Source organism: Hemicordylus capensis, chromosome 1 (assembly GCF_027244095.1).
Source record: "Hemicordylus capensis ecotype Gifberg chromosome 1, rHemCap1.1.pri, whole genome shotgun sequence".
NCBI lineage: Eukaryota > Metazoa > Chordata > Lepidosauria > Squamata > Cordylidae > Hemicordylus > Hemicordylus capensis.
In genome coordinates this window covers 201,305,489-201,323,169 of record NC_069657.1, presented here as the reverse complement: position 1 = coordinate 201,323,169, position 17,681 = coordinate 201,305,489, and the positions used below count along the sequence as shown (strand labels likewise).

Here is a 17,681-nt window from a genome sequence, read left to right as displayed (position 1 = left end):
TCCTTTATGAACATATTTGATAAAAGATTTTTAACCCCTTTGTGGTATTAGGTTGCAAGCCTTCAATCACCACAATTAGCAGTTACTGCAACTATGACTAATCAAGGTTTCATAAGAAGAAATAAAATAGCTTTATTTTCTTCAAAAATATAACACACACCCTTCCGTATCTAGCACAATAAAGCTACAGACTGCCATTTAATACATGTGTGCATCGTTTGATTGGACCAACCCACAACTTCTAACTCAGTGAACATGTGAACTACCTTCACTAGCTGTGTTATCTGACATGACAACTCTGTAGTGTGTTTGATTTGTGGTGGTCATTTCAAACATTCAAGTCATCTGATGATACTGCTGTAGTCATGGACATACATGTGTTAAAAGAACAGTTCATATTGTGGACCTTTAATCTAGATTGCATCAGTCCTCTAGACAGTTCTAACATTTCACCTGGAAGTCAATTACTATGCAAAATATATTAGGCTAAGAATGTATAAGAACTACTAAAGGGCCCATCATTATGACAAGCTGCATTTAAGTTTATCTGCCCCCTTCTGACCTCTTAACTTTTGCAATATCATCCTTAACAGCCTGCTCCACCTCTTGATATTATTGGCTGCTCTGCTCCCATGACCCAGCTAACTTTGAATTGTTATTTCAGCTGCCTTGACCAACTTTTGTTAAACATAAAATCCTGTCTAGATGATCAGGCAAGGGCTTTCAACCAGTACACAGGTGCAGACCATTTGAGCAGTATTTGATGGAAGCAGACATAACGGATGGCACTCGTGGCTTTTGTGGAGCAGTGGTCTGTCAGCAGAAGCTCCTTACATACATAGAAGGAGCTTTCACTGATGGAATACTGCTCTTCAAAAGATGTGGGTACCATCCAACAATGGCAAACTCTTATGCTCAGATCACTAGGAAATAACATCAATAAAACCAGTGCATTCTGAGAGCCTTCTGACTACCGTGACAATTTTTCTGCATACTATTAATCCAGAATTGTGGTAAAGGTGTTTAAAATTATAATCCTCAAGGCACTTAATTTGCAGACTGCTTACATTAAAAAGAGGGATGCTAAACAGAGCTGTCATGGAAAACCCTTAACCCTTTATTGCCTATCCTGCTAAATTCAGCCTTATCTGATAGCAACTGCACTATGCCTTCAGCTCTACAAGCTGGCACCAGCAACTGCCAACATTAAGTTGGCATTCTATTAAAGGGCCTTGCCAAGCCAAATTCTGGACCCAGTGTAATCCTTAATTCACACTAAGTGAGGACAGAATAAGCATCATTGAAGAAAAAACTCTTTCATTACAAAATAAATTCTCCCTTAAAATTCCATTTTAGTCCTTAGCCAACACTGAACATTAAATGGGTGTTCAGAGAAATTCACATGCACTTTAAATGAAAGAAATTACCCATACCTGAACCAAAGAGATAAAAGGAATTCTTATTTTATACCTGCAAATTAATGTTCCTTATATAGTTACTTCTCAGGATTTGAGTTTCTGTGAATTTTCATTTTCATAGCAGGTGGCTGCCCCACAGAAATGGGCCATACAAGTTACAATCTAGATTTCTAGAATAAACTCTGCTGTCTAAACTGTCCAGTTCCTCTCTTAAAATAACAAGCACTATGAAGATTGAGTTAAACAGGCTTTATATTCCTTATAGCCCCAAGTCCCAGACTACATCTGTTTTGTTTGATACACAAAACCAGAGTTAAAATAGCACAATTCATCACAACATGATTGTAGGCAGACAAACCAGGCTGTCTGTTTCCAGATAGTGAACACAACTGTTATTAATCACAATTATAGGGCAAACACCGAAGAGGAATTGCATCAATATTCTCCCTTCCCCACTCTGGAACAAAAAAGCGGTGCTGAGAATGTCACAGCAAGGTCTGAAGGTCGTAATAAACAAACAAATAATAAAATAACAGCAATAATAATAATTACTATCAGTTTACTCCCAGACAGTAAATTCTAGCTTAGGAAGAACATTCAAATTTATAGTAGACTTTTAACACACAGTATTAGATAGAATAATTTCACAAAACTGCCACTGGCAAAACAGGATCTTTTTTTAAAAGCTTGTTTTGTTTAACTGTAGCAGTGTATCATGTGCTGCCTCCTTCCCTGCCCCTTACCACATGGAAAAATATGGAGATCCCCCCCCCCCACATCAGTATTTTGGGATTACAGCTGATGCCTCTGCAGCTTCTTATACACCATTCAAGGACATTTCCCATGATCAGCGCCTGTGTCATTATACACCACATTCACACGTTACATTTCTATTCCTATCTCTTGGGACAGGTGAATTCATTGCCCAAGGCCATTTTTCTGATAACCTTAAACAAGTTGCAGGCCTGATGAACCAGGGGTCAGCTGCAATGAACCAAAGCTGGACCTTGCTAGGAGGTGGAAAAAGCCCTGCTCTGCCTATGGGGGGGACTTTTGTCTGAAATGCAGTGAAGGTTGCTGAACCAACAAGATGCCCCTGGTGTAGCTATGGCCGCCTCATCAGAGATGGCCAGCCCTTGAAGATGTACCCAAAGTCAGGGAAAGCTCTAGGAAAACAGTCAAAGTGCCAGACTGGTCTTTCTGACAGGAAGACACCAGGTTCTGGACAGGTGGCACTTCTTTACTGGTTGAAGGGACTCGCTTGACATAGCTCTCTGAAGCGAGGGAATACAGAGTTTGCGGGTTTCGCCCTATTCTCCCAGGTCACACGGAGCAGTGAAAAATATTATAAAATGCCTAGCTGAGCACCCAGATTGATTCCTGAAGACATCTCTTCGATGAAATATCTCATCCTTCAACTACCTGCCCTAATTCTTTTTTATGCTTTTCTTTTATGCACCTGATTCTTTTTACAATAGCCTTGCACCTTTCTCAATCAGTATGTTTTTTCTTGGCTTGAATAATTTTGGCTTCCTCTTTAGACGTCATCTTTGTGTTTGTCTTTAAAATCAAAGTTTTCCCTTTTCCTGCTTACAGGCTCCTCTCCAGATGCAGAATTGTATCCATCACAGGCCTATATAAGTGGTCTCTCAGGCAGTAGTTATTTGCCTGAAACCTTAGAGTCGTGTGTGTGTGTGTAACAAAGGCAGGAAGAAGTATGAAGAGGAGGGCACAGAAGCAGGGGAGCGCTTGTAGGAGTACTTAATCACTTTCGGGGATTATCAGATGCTAAAAATTACATTGCATGTCATGTGTTTATGTCGCACATGCTTTATTTGCCATGATATTTTCTCAGCCTTGAAGGTTTGTTCATATATTATGCCTTAAATGCTTTGTTTGCATGCTGTTTTATCAGTCTAGAAGGTGCATTCATTTATTTTGTTATGTTGCTATCATCTCGTATCCGATGGCTTGCGTGTGGTGCCTTGTGGCTCAAACAGCTAATTTGTTTCAGTAAAACTTGGTATGTCTGTGCTCCTTGAGTCTGTGTGCATTCCTTTCTCAACATGTGTTTAGCTCATTGGTTTAGCCCACCGGGGCAACTAAGGAACTTTGTTTTCAACAAGTAACAAGCATTCCTGAACTTTTAAAAATATGACAAAAGTTTATATTAAACTATTTCCATATCTATTGCCAGCTACTAAAAAACCGCTTAAATAGAGTCTTCCATATATCCTTACTTTGTCTGCATGTGTCATATAAATGTGTATAATATAAAAATATGACAACAATTCCCTAGCTTTTGCCATTTGGTAATGTTGTGTGGTACTCTTGATTCTAGTGGATATGCACACCCTTGAAGGACCAGTGATAGTAAAGGAATGGGATAGTGGAGGCAAGACATTTCCCTGTATCAATATAGGTTACCTTGAAATAACCTCTGCTGCCTCAAAACAGTCAGTGATGGCTCAGGCAGCTCGAAGAATCTCCCTACCGTTGTGCAAGGAGCAATTTCATATGCATGGCAAGGTTTTCCCACATCCCTAGCCAACATACCAATAGGCAAGTTGTAGATATCTATTTATATGAGATATCCATAGAGATGGAGAACTGCAAGGATTTTGCCTTTGGCAGACCAAGCTATAATCATGCAACACAGGGAAGGAGCGGGACTTATGCCCCATGCCACTTCAGTCTTTGCGCTTGTAACTTATTCCAGATTGTGCTCTGAAAGCATTAGGAACCCAACACAGATCCAGGAGCACTTCTTAATGCCATATTGAACATTCATACATATGTAGAATTCATCAGCAGCCTCTTTGATCAGTTCTTTTAGTAGAGGTCCTTTTTTCTCTAATGTTAGTTCAATTTAAGGCCTCCTTAACATCTCTTTTTGAGATTTTCTTGTATCTGGCTTTTATAGACCTATCAGAAAGTCACGAATACCTGTAATTCCCAAGGCCAAGAAAAAACAGGTTGCTCACCTTTAACTTTTGATCTTTTGGTGATCCGGTATAATTCACAATGTGGGCTTTGTGCCTGCGCAATAATATCTGTGGAAGGATTTCAAGAGCTCTGCAGCTCTGCCCTTTGTGCATGGAGCACGCTCGATAACTTCAGCAGTAGAGCACTTTCAAGCTCAGTTCCTGAATGGCCACTGTGCAGAAAGTACTTCAAAACAGGTAAGTGTAGCAGGTGCATCTGAAAAGCGAGGAGGCTGGACAGGTGTTGGAAGGACAATATCCTGGTTAATGTGAAACTCTGAAACCACTTTTGGAAGAAAGGTGGGATCAGTGCACATAACTTTATTGGGGATAAAAACACAGTAAACAGCGAGTTCACTAACTCTCCTGGAGGTAGTTATTGCAATCAGGAAAGCTGTCTTGAGTGTAAGCAGCTTAATAGGGGTCAGGGATAATGGCTCAAAGGGCACCTTGCGACGGGTGGAGAGAACTGAGAGACTCCTGGGTTCAGTCGGTTTCTTAACTGGGGGAGGGGGAGAGATTGTTGAGCCCTTTTAGAAACCTTTTGCAGTCTGGGTGGGGAAAAATGGGGCTTTAGAATCCCATACCTTATGCATTGCAAATTGGGCTGATATATGGACCTTGATAGATGAGATGCGAAGTCCGGTATGTTTTAGGGAGATCCAGTACAGCAGGACTTGATGTACAAAGGCAGAAGTTGGGTCAAAGCCTTTAGTCTGAGCATAGTTTGTAAGTCTTTTCCATTTTCACGAGTAGTTGCATCTGGTTGATACTTTCTACTCATGGAGCAAGATCCAGTCTAGAAGTTCAGGTGGTTGTCATGTTCAACGTTCAGAGGATGTGGAGCACCTGGGCCCGTTCTGAGACAGAAGGTTGGAGCGCTGATGGAGGTGGTAGTGTAGACCTTGAGACAGTCATAAGAGGAGGGAAAACCAAGGCTGTCTCGGCTACTCCAGCATGAGTATTATAAATTTGGTTTTGTGTTGTAAGATTTTTCTGAAGACATGTGACAGGAGGGGGAGGGCAAGAAGAGAAGAAGGTAGTAGAGATGTATGTTCCATTTGAAAGGCATCCCCTAGAGCACCCTTGTCCACTGCTGTCTCGAGCAGAAGAGTGATCACTTCCTGTTGCTCATGAAGAGGTCCACTTGGTGAGTCCCTGTAGAAAAAGACCAGGGAGGGAGTCGTGGTTGACCTAGTTGTGTTGCCAGGAGAGATCTGTTTCCCTGCTGAGACTGTCTGCTAAGACATTGTCAGGACCCTTTATGTGAAGAGCTAATGGGTAGATTTGGTGGTTTATTGACCAATCTCAAAGTTGAATGGAAAGGCTGCAGAGTGATCTGGAGACTGCCTTGGCAGATGATGTAAGCAATGGCAGTCATGTCCAGTAGGACTTGGACAGTTTTGCTGCTCAGGACTGATAGGACAGACCTGAGTGCTAAGAGAACGGCCAAGAGTTGTAGGAAATTCATATGGAGGAGTGATTGTTCATAGTTCCAGAGGTTCTGTGCATGAATCACAACACTATGAGCACCCCACCACTTTAGGGAGGCATCCATTGTGACAGTCATTGTAGGAACAGGAGATTGAAATGGTATGCCCATTGTTAGATTCCCTGGGAGGGTCCACTGGAGCAGGGAATCCAAAATCATTTGTGATAACAGAAGGAAATGGCACTAGCCAATGTGTGAGATTCCATTTCCATAAGGTGCTTCGCAGAGCTAAGATTCTGGCGTGAAATGTCTGCAGACATAGCCAGCATGTCTTTGCATTTGTTTTGGATAGAGTCAGGGGCGTCTGAGGTCATATTTGAAACCCTTCCGGATGGAATAGTGGAATTTGGCCATGCTGGCCACCTAACTGACCATAACCAATTGACTTGGATGGCCGGAAGGGTAAAGCTTATTGTGGTGCTCAAACCTGTGTCGCCGATGTCAACGCTGAAGATGAAGATGAGGTCTTTTGGCATTTGGACATTAGCACTGTATCCTCCTCCTGGTGTTTTCATTTCTTATGATGCCTGTGGTGCCATCCTTCAAAACACCTTTGGTTTTTTTGAAGGTGGCTTGATCGGTAATACCTGAGGTGGCTTTTGAAGTCGAGCCAGACTTGGATGGAGTTGATGTCAGCGACGATAGAGGAGATCATGCCATTGGAGTTGGCAGGCATAAGGCTTGTTTGTAAAGGGCATGTTTGTAAAGGGCCGCTGTCAAACAATTCCTTGCTCTTCCGAGTTTGTTTTGAAAATAACCAATAAATATTGCAGGTACATGAGTTGTGGTCTTCCCTAAGCAAAGCAGGCAGAAGTCATACCTATCTGAAGTTCTGTGGCAAGAGGAACAGCGGTCAAAAGTCTTTTTTTTAAGTCCACAGAGATGAGGCCAGAACTAGGGATGTGCACAGAACCAGTTTGGTGCTCCTTTTCTGGAGTGCCAAACTGGTTCGAAATGCCAGCGTTCATCACGCAGGGCGGGGCGGCGGCGGCTAAGGGACAGGGAGGGTGTCTCCTACCAGCCCATCCCTGCCCCACCACTTTCCCCTCGCCAGCGGTCTTCCAAAAAGCGTGGGCCTGCAGCATTCCTCCTTGAAGCCCCGTTCAGCATCACCACACAAATGGCCGACACGCATGCATGCAATACCAAGTGCACTCCGCATGCAAAGGCGAAGCTTCAGAGCACTAGGAGGAGCTTCAAATCCTTCCGAAGGGATTACGACACAGGGGCAAAGTTGTTAGCAGCTGAGCTTATTCTGCTCGCTCCTAGAAGCCTCCCTGGTTGCAACCGCATCTCTAGACATGAGTGGGATCTAAAATTAACTGAGCAGACATCAGAAAATTTGTGAGTGTGCATGCATGTGCACACCTTAGAGGGAACAGTGCAGGTCACGACTAGGATTAGAACCTTACAAATAAATACAAATAGAAGCAGGCTTGGATTCTTAGTGGCTAGACACACTGGGGCAGGAAACAGGTTAGGAACAACATGTATCTTTTTTCTTCCTCCTAGGGAAGTGAATGGCTGCCATTCATTACTATGGGGAAAGAGTACAGCTTTGCACTTGGGGACATTTCAATATGAAGGTAGATGGGTAGGTGAATAGTTCTTTCTGCAAACATCAGTTGCCTGCTGATCTTGAAGGAAGAAGAGGCAACAAGCTTGTATTTCTCTCCTAAAGAAGATATCAAGCAAGGAAACACAGCAAGGAAATAAGAAGTAAATAAATCACCAGGAAAACAAAAGGGAAAGGAGAAGCTAAGTTTGTTAGGGGTGGTAATTTTCTAGGGTTTGATTTCTGGTTGGCTGGAAGGGTTTGTGTGTTTGTCAGAGGAGTTAGCTTGAGTGGGTGATGCATTCCACGTGAATGACATTCCAGCTTGTGGAAGGAGTCACATTCCTGAGGAGAATCAGTTTGCCTGCTCATCTTGAATACAAGGCTCAGACCAGAGGAGCTTTTGCTAACAGGAGTTTGCAAACAGATATCAAAGGAGTTTTGCAGGAGTTTAGTGGGAGATTGGCAGGGAGCTCTGTGGGGAGGCGCACAAGTAGTGCCCCTTCATCACTGGGGAGACACCTAGCACAAAAATAAGGTGAGGACTATGCAACTTTTGTAATTTTCTTGTAGGACAAGCTTAAAACCTTTAAAATTAGCTGACAACTGCACCCAGCACATAGCTTCAAGTGAACAAGCCAATCAAAACAGCTATGAAGGTAGAATGCAAGGAGGGGAGGGGGTGCTTCCCAGGCACAGAATGTCACATGTATGACTATCTGCCTGAGGGGCAGAAGTCCTGGGTGTGTGCTCAGTGCTCCTGGCTCTCAGGGAACAAGTCAATTCCCTCAAAATTAAGGTGGCTGACCTAGAGAAGCTCAGGGAGGCAGAGAGGTGTGTGGATGAGACCCTCAGGGATGTGATCGAGGCATCCCACTCCCAGGCTGACAGCGCTTCTGCTGTCATGGAGAGTGAAGATCTCAGGCAAGGAGGACTTCTGTCTGAGGAAGTGCGAAACACTACCTTAGCAAGGATCCCTTCCTTGGGTGATGCACCCATATCCTCTCACACAGAGAATACTCCTCCAGGGGGTGGGGCCTCCTAATAGTGGGTGATTCGATCATTAGGAGGAAAGAGAAATGGGTCTGTGACCAATGTGTAGACCACATGGTGACTTGCTTGCCAGTTGCGAAGTTTGCTGTTGTCACACTGCGTCTAGGTAGGCTGTTAGGCACTGCTGGGAAGGAGTCAGGCTGTCGTGGTGCACGTCAGCACCAACAATGTTGGGAAATGCAATCGGGAGGTCCTGGAAGCCAAATTTAGGCTATTAGGTAGCATATTGAAGTCCAGGGCCCCCAGGGTAGCATTCTCTGAAGTGCTACCTGTTCCACGCGCAGGGACAGTGAGACAGGCGGAGCTGAGGGGTCTCAATCTGTGGATGAGATGGTGGTGTCAGGAGGAGGGGTTTAGATTTGTTAGACACTGGAATACATTTTGGAGGAAGTAAAGCCTGTACAAAATGGACAGGCTCCATTTGAACCATGATGGAACAAGACTGCTGGCGCTTAAAATCAAAAAGGTCACAGAGCAGCTTTTAAAATGATGCCTGGGGGATTGCTGACAGGAACTGGGCAGTATCTGGATCAGAAAAATCCCCTAAGGTGCGGGGGTGCACATGTTTCAGAAAAATCAGAATGGGACAGAGTAGAGCCAGGAGTTGAGCAGAAGGAAACACTGGACAGTTTGCCAAAAAGGTCAAAGGATGGAAAGGGGGATAGCACACGCCAACACCAGGTAAGAGACTTGGTGTATCAGTGTCTTTATACCAATGCCAGAAGCCTCTGAGCGAAGATGGATGAGCTGGAGTGCTTGGTTACTATTGAAAACTTAGATATAGCGGGTGTAACAGAAACCTGGTGGAATGGTGAGAATCAGTGGGACATGATTATTCCTGGATACAAACTCTACAGAAGGGACAGGGAGGGGAGAACTGGGGGAGGAGTAGAACTACAGGTTGCTTACCTATAACTTTGGTTCTTCTAGTGGTCGTCTGTCCTTTTACACCAATGGGCTATGCGCCTGCGCAGAGACCTCATCAGAATCTAACAAGCTCAATTCTCCTGATTTAGGCGGGAACCCCGCCTCCAGCTACTATATGCGGCTGCGCCACTCCACATCCCCTCAGTCACGGAGTCTACCTTCAGTAGACCCAGCGGGGAGGATGGGAGGGCATGTAAAGGGACAGATGATCACTAGAAGAACCAAAGTTACAGGTAAGGGACCTGTAGTTCTTTGACATGGTCTCTATCTTTTACACCAATGGGCGCATAACAAGCTAGCACCCAAGGTAGAGGGAACAAACAGAAATAGGGATGCACTCTGCAAGAAGTATTTATTTCAAAGAAACAAAGTACATCAACTGAAAATAGACTGCAGGACAGTCCTGCCAAACTTAGCATCCTTCCGCGCCCTGGCACCAATAGCATTATGACGAATAAAGGAATGGGGCAAGGCCCAAGTAGCCGCTTGACAGATAGTGTCCAAATGGACTTCACGATCAAAGGCAACAGAGGCCACCTTGGACCTAACTGAGTGCGCCTTAACAGTTGCAGGCAATTATTTATTTGCCAAGCTGTAGCAAAGTTTATTAGTAGAAACAATCCATTAGACAGGGACTGAGAAGAATCTTGCAAGCATTTGCGAGGCCCATCATACAAAACAGAGGAGTTTTCCTCCACTCTGCCGACCTTTGAACACAGAAGGACAATGTCGTCCGAACATCCAAACGATGCAACCTGCGTTCTGCATCAGACGAAGGGTTCTGAAAAAATACAGGCAAGGTGAGTGGCAGGGAACGATGAAAGGTAGAAACTACCTTCGGAAGGAATTGAACATCTGGTTGGAGCACAACCTTATCTTTATGAAACTGAAGGTATGGCAAATCAACCCTCAGGGCTCGCAGTTCACTCACCCTCCTAGCGGAGGTGATCGCCACTAAGAAGGCAACCCTCCACGTCAGAAGACGAGGCTCAATTGAAGCCAAAGGCTCAAAGGGCGGGCGTAGCAAACCAGCCAGTACCACAGACAAATCCCAAGCTGGTGACATGACAGGGTTATCCAGTAAAACATGCAACAAACCCTTCAGAAAACTCTTTACCAGTGGGTCGTTGAACCAGGAAACCTGAGTGAAACCACAATGGCCACCAAATGTACTCTAAGAAAGGAGAGCTTCAAACCAGACTATTTTAAATACAAAAGATAGTTACAAACATTCTGAACAGATAGGTTAAGAACATCAAACCCATTTTGAGTAGCAAATGTGCAGAAACAAGTCCATTTATGTGCATATGACTTTCTCGTTGAGGGCTTTCTAGCTGCAAGCAAAATGCCTCTGAGTCTCACTGGGAAGGCGGCAGGATCTTCCAGGCAGTCAGGTGCAGAGACTGGATGTCCAGATGGAGCACCAGACCCTTTTCCTGCGACAGCAGGTGAGGTAGAGTGGGAAGGCGCACACAAGTCACTGCCAGATGTCTCCGAGCAGCAAACCAAGGCTTCCGGGACCACCAAGGGGCTATCAGGATGGCCCTGGAGCAGTCCTCCCTCAGTTTGCGAAGAACCTTTGGTATGAGGGGGAACAGCGGAAACATGTAAAGGAAGGGGCCTTTCCAGGACAGGACGAAAGCATCGCCCAGAGATCCCTCCCTGATCCAACATCCACTTGGGGCAAGATGGCAATGAACTAACAGCCTATCTTCCCAGCTCCTGCCCGAGCCTGGACATTTCTCCATCCCAGGCATGCCATCTAAAGGGCTGACACCATCCAAGACTGCAAAATAGTCCCACCAGCAAGTCCCCCCCCGAAGAGGGAGCAGGGAAGGAGAGGAAGACTAAACAGCTGAGAATCAAAAATTTCCTCCCCCAGCTGAGGCAGTGCTGGGTACTTGGTTTGCTGTAAGTACCTCAAACAGATCTGCAGCCCTGACCATGACCCCCTTCGACAGACCGGCTCCCCAGGAGGTTAATAGCAACCCATTCACTCCCAAATCAGAGCACAAAAGAAGGGGGAAGGGATCCCTTCCAAGACAGAACCCACGCAGCACTAATGCCGACCAAGCAACTTGTCCCCAGCCAGATGCCATCACCCAACTACTGAGTGACGTCTGTCTGATTGCTGCTGAATCTCTTCTCCTGGTCCTAGGGCGTCTAAACCAAATTTGGGGGCAAATAGAGACTCTAACCCAGGCTTTTGCCCAACTCACAGCCAAGTTCCAGCAAGGGGTTAACAACTCCGAGGACATCATCGCAGCCCTCCCCTCCTCCTCCTCGGCATCTTAAACTCCTTATCGGGTGCAAAGAGTCCTTCAACATAAACAAATCCTAATTTGTTTTCCTAGATGCAACACCTTTTTATGGGCTACTAGAAAAAGGATTCTTACCTCGCTTTCCCAAATTCTAAACTTCCAAGTTTCTTCTTCAGAGAATGAACACTTCTGTTTTCTGCCATCTCAGCAGGATCACAAAAGATTACTTTTAGAGTTTAAAACATCCAGAGTGCCTACCCAGTTACTTCATATTAAACACCTTTTGAGAACATATAAGATTACTCCCCAGCGTGTATTCAAAGATTTTGGCACTAGAGACTTATTCAACGGCTCCGGTACAGTCAAACGCAGTAATTATGGCACTGCCTCGTTGATTCCAACACCAAGGTCACATACTCAGCCTGCTACTTCTGATAAGACGATGCCAACTCTCCCTGCTGAACTGGCAAACTGCCAAACATGCAAGCAAGACGACCTGATGCAGCTTAAAAATAAACTGGCTGCCCTCCTCCAAAGACTGTATCCAGATAGACATGATGATGATGGTCATCTCAGCTCAGCTTCAGACACAGATACTGACCTAGATATCACTGACCCTATGGAAATCCAGTTAAGATCTCCAATCAAAACACTCCTAAGGGTTAATCCAGCTGACTTCACTATCGACTTAGGGGTGGAGAGCGACTGTGATCACCTGCCCCCCCTGCCCAACACACAGCCTAGCACAGCAAATGCAGAGGCTGCTAAAAGGATGAATCTACATCCAGGAGTGATGTTGTCTACAGACCCAAACTTTGACAGTGTCACTGCCCTTCTTGTCCCAGACAGGCTGCTTACACCTCGTAGCACCCAGCCCTGCATTGCAGAGGCCCCCCCACATGGATGCTGTGGAAATTACAATGGGGATGGAGGCAGCCCAGGAGAGGGAAGGGGAGTCCCCCACCCAGTGGTAACCCAATATCCAGAGACAACACAACAGCCCTTCATAGGAGAAGCACCTCCCACAGAACTGGAACAGGGAACTGACTTACTCCTGGCCACTGAGGCTCAACCAGACAACGTGGAAGTCACTACAGATGCCTCTCAAGACCCAGGCCCCCAGACCATCCCAGATGCTGCAGAAGATGAAAGGCCCGGTCACCACATTGGATGAAAGGCCCGGTACCATCCCAGACAATGGTGAGCAGGACAATCAAGCCAACCCATCAGAGGTGGGGAACAAGGTGGCTTCTCCCTCCAGTCTGCCTGGGCTGGATCCAGATCACCTGGCCGATAGGCTGCTAGAGACACCGGGCACCCAAGTTGCTGATAGTCCAACACCAAATGCCCAATGATATTCAGCAGACCAGCATAAAATTGCGATTCTAACATGGAATGTAAATGGCTGGCAGGCATCCTTTTCGGACTCCTCCTTCACTTACTATTTGGCCTCCAATGATATCATACTGATACAGGAAACGTGGACTACCAGGGAGCTATTGCTCAATGGCTTCCACTCACATACCATTGGAGCTTTACCTGGGGCAGGTTGTGGCAGATGCAAAGGAGGTCTGGGTGTATTCGTTGCTACAGCCCTACACGCAACATCCAGACTGCTCCCACCAATCAAACGATATGCAATGGCCGTCCTAGTCCAATTCACTCGATGTGAATTGCTGATAATTAACATCTATCTCTCGCCCCAACGCAGAAAAATACAGGCCAGAACATTGTGGACTGAACTAGAAAACTATGTAGCAGATCTCATCCACTCCAACCCCAATGCCTATGTGGTGCTGGGAGGTGACTTCAATGCTAGGATGGGTCTGGATGACTCCACCTTATACTCCCAACAAAGGGCCTATCCACCCAGCACCGGAGCTGATGGACTCCCTCTTAGCCGCCTCTCTAAGGATCAAATGTCAAACTACGTGGGTCTCCACTTGAGCCAACTGGCCACAAGACTTGACCTTTCCATGTTGAATGGCTCATTTGAAAGTGATCAACCGGCTGAATTCACCTTTCTCGCCAGCACCAGAATGAGTCTGATCAACTACTTCATTACATCAGGGAGCCTGCTACCGCTAGTGGAGGGACTGAAGGTTATTCCTAAATTTGACAGTGACCATCTTCTTATCACACTACTCCTAAAACCATTTATCCATCATTCTCACATTGAGAACCACTACGGACTCACTATATCTGCAGCGGAGGGGAGTACACTGCCGTGCCAATGGGTCACCACAGTTAGATGAAGAGCTGCGTGAGCTACTTGCCTCTGATCATTTGCAGTCAGTCTACTCATCGCTGCTAAATAATGATCCTATGTCTATGCCTTTGGAATCATACAAAGCACTTGCTCGGGAACTACAGCAGCTTCTCTCCTGTAGGACCCGTGCTCTATGTGCTCTGCACCAACCGCCCTCCAAGCAGTGGTTTGACAAGGATTGTGTTAAAACCAAAAAAGCCCTCGCCAACACCTATCAAGCCTACAAACATACCTCTGGTTTGAGGGCAGCTCAGGATCTACTTCAGCAGAAAAAGCAATATAAACGCCTGCTGGTTTGCAAGAAAAAAGAGGCCATGAAAGAGGCCTGGACGAGACTAATCCAGGCTGCTAGATCCAAGGACTCGGCCATGTTTTGGCATCTTGCAAAATCCTCTCCCAGCTATGGTCCAAGCCACCTGGACTGCCACATTCATCCAGGAACCTGGAGAAAAAACTTTTATGATCTATATAAAGATCCCACCGCTGCTGACAGAGACCCTCCTAGTGCCATAGAGGACACTCCGGCATGGGCTCCCGTATCCATCTCAGAGATCCACAGCCTTGTTGCCCAACTGAAACCGAGAAAGGCTCCAGGTGAGGACCTTATTGCCCCGGAGGCTATCCAAAACAATCAGGACTGGTGGGCCCCAATCTTGACATCGCTCTTTACCTTCATCGACGTGAGTGGCCAAATCCCCAAGGAAATGGGGGTTAGCAATTATTGTCCCCATCTTTAAAAAAGGGGGAAATGGATGACCCAGCCAACTATAGACCTATCAGTCTACTTAATACCATCAGTAAACTTTACGCAAGACACCTACATGGGAAACTCAGGGACTGGCTGGAGCAGGAAAAGCTTCTTGCTGAGGAACAAGTAGGATTCAGAGAGGGGCGCTCCGCGATTGATCAGTGTATAGTTCTACAGCACCTCATCGGAAAATATTCCTCCTGTTTGACGACCTCCCTTTATGCTGCCTTCATCGACCTTAAGGCAGCTTTTGACTCCATCTCACGTGTAAAACTTTGGGAGAAGCTGGAGGCCTCCACTACTGATCACAGCCTGCTGCATCTCATTCGAACCCTGCATCTTAACACCTTACTCATGGTGAGGTGTAGCCCACAAGGTCATCTTACGAGTGCCGTCCTAACGCAGAAGGGCATCAAGCAAGGTTGCATTCTGGCCCCACTCCTATTTAACTTTTACATCAACTCAATGGTGGACCAGCTCAGCAACATTTACTTCCATCCTCCTAAGCTCGCCGGGATCCACCTAGCCACCCTACTATATACAGATGATGCGGTCATCCTCTCAAGAACTCCTGTTGGCCTTAGAAGAGCGTTGAGGGCTCTGACACTGCACTGCAAGGGATACGGTCTAGAAATGAATTACAACAAAACTAAAAATATGGCCTTTGCTAGGAGGCCCAAGATCCATTCTTGGAGGATCAAGGGACATAAAATTGAACAAGTGACTCATTTTAAATACCTGGGCGTAGTCTTTCATTCAAGTGGCTCCAGAAAAGCCCACGGAGATCATGTGGCCTTAAATGCTCAGAGAAGCTCCACCACTATTCTTCAATTTATGCGCACAAGAGGAGGCCACTATGTGATGGAGACTCCACAATTAATTTGATGTCTGAACTGGAGGTGTCCGACAACTCCTCTTATGTGGCTCGACTGGATCAGTTTCAGTTTGTGACTCCTGAGGATGTGGACAAGTTGCTTGGAGCGGTGAGGCCTACCACTTGCTCTCTTGACCCTTGCCCAACATGGCTTGTTCTATCCAGCAGGGAGGCTGTTGAAGGCGTTCTGGTGGAAATCATAAATGCTTCTCTGAGAGAGGGCAGGATGCCTCCTTGTCTTACGGAGACAATTATTAGACCTCTTTTAAAGAAGCCTGCAGAGCTGAGCAACTATAGGGCTGTCTCCAACCTCCCATGGTTGGGCAAGGTAACTGAGAGGGTGGTGGCCTCTCAGCTGCAGGCGGTCTTGGAGGAAACTGATTATCTAGACCCATTTCAAACTGGTTTTCGGGTAGGCTATGGGGTGGAGACTGCCTTGGTCGGCCTGATGGATGATCTCCAACTGGCAACTGACAGAGGAAGTGTGACTCTGTTGGTCCTCTTGGATCTCTCGGCAGCTTTCGATACTATCGGCCATAGTATCCTTCTGGAACGTCTGAGGGTGTTGGGGGCACTGTTTTACAGTGGTTCCGCTCCTACCTCTTGGACAGATTCCAGATGGTGTCGATTGGAGATTGTTGCTCTTCGAAATCTGAACTTAAGTATGGTGTCCCTCAAGGCTCCGTACTTTCTCCAATGCTTTTTAATATCCATATGAAACCGCTGGGAGAGATCATCAGGGGATTTGGAGCTGGGTGTTACCAGTATGCTGATGGGGGCTCTTTAAGGGCAGGGGAAGGTGTACTTACCCCCCCCCCCCCCGCCGCGTTTCCCCCGCCGACGCCTTCGTGTAGTAAAGCTTTTGGGGTGGCAGGATACCTTCCCCCGCCGGCGCCTTCGTGTAGTAAAGCTTTTGGGGCGGCAGGATACCTCCCTGCCTTCCCCCAGTCGTTGGCAAAAGCTTCACAAAGACTTTTGCGCATACGCACATGACACGGAGACGTGACGTGTGCACGCGCAAAAGGCTTTGTGAAGCCTTTTGCTGATGACTGGGGGAAGGGACGGCAGGGAGGTATCCTGCCACCCCAAAAGCTTTACTACACGAAGGCACTGGCGGGGGAAACATGGTGGTGGGGTAAGTACACCCTCCCCCACCCTTAAAGAGCTCCCCACGGCAGTGCCAGACCGCGGTTCCGTGCACATCCCTAGTAAAGTCCCTGCTCTGCCACCTGCACAGCTTCACGCAGAAAAGCCTTTGCTGGATCTCGCTGATCCTGGGGCAGGAGGTCCAAAAAAGGGGGCCCCTTTCCCCACAAAAAATGTTTATACATTATAGGCCTGGTAGTTGGCAACCTGCAAATGCAGAGCTGAAACTGAGTAGAGCCTCCTCCCAAAGGAGTCCAACTTCCTCCCCTCATTATCACCTGGCACAGAGTGACTGCGACCTTTGGACTTTTGCAGGGAGGCCTCCACGATGGAATTAGGTGTAGGGCGATTCTTCAAAAAGGCCGTATCCTCCTGCATCTGCACCCTATAGAAATCCCTCAAATATCTGTTGGGTTGCGAAAGTGCTGCTGGCTTCTTCCAATGCCCGCGCATGACTCCCAATAAAGTAGTGTTCAGCGGTAGAGAGGCCAGTACTTTAGTCGCGGCATCAGTGAGACTGAATAAAGGGTCCAATTGCCCTTTTTGTTGCATATCAAGGTTCACACTGAGAGCTGAGGCCATATAGGCCACACAGGCCGAGTATTGCTTCAGATCTTCTGATGGAGACGCAGGTTTAGAGTCTGATTGATTGTCCAAAGGGGACAACCCCAGAGAGACCACGTGCGGGTCTGGAGAGTCAGGTACACTTTTACTTTCTGTCTCAAGAGGTGCAAATGGATTTGGAGCCAAGTCCAGAGAGAGAGCTGAAAGATCCAGATTGTTACCCAGTGGGTTTGGTACCGACACATCTGCTGCCGCAGGCGGTACCGAGGAAGGTTGTGGCACCGGAGGCTGAACTGGAACCTCCAATAGCGATCCCCACCCACTAGTGCAATCGTGAAGGTCTCGTTGAGGAGAGTGAGGCCTCCCTTCCGAACGCGAAGTGGCCCTACG

General features: G+C 46.6%; 1 protein-coding gene and 1 long non-coding RNA gene across 3 annotated transcripts in view; both read right to left on the bottom strand.

The window, feature by feature from the left end:
• AGPS (alkylglycerone phosphate synthase) overlaps positions 1-17,681 on the bottom strand; it is a 103,284-nt gene that overhangs the window by 5,434 nt on the left and 80,169 nt on the right. The gene's annotated exons all lie outside the window — the stretch shown is intronic.
• Positions 9,757-13,079, bottom strand: LOC128333162 (uncharacterized). Its single transcript, XR_008310866.1, has 2 exons — positions 11,826-13,079; positions 9,757-10,210 (listed from the first exon to the last, which is right to left on the bottom strand). It is a non-coding gene; the product is annotated as an uncharacterized LOC128333162 (long non-coding RNA).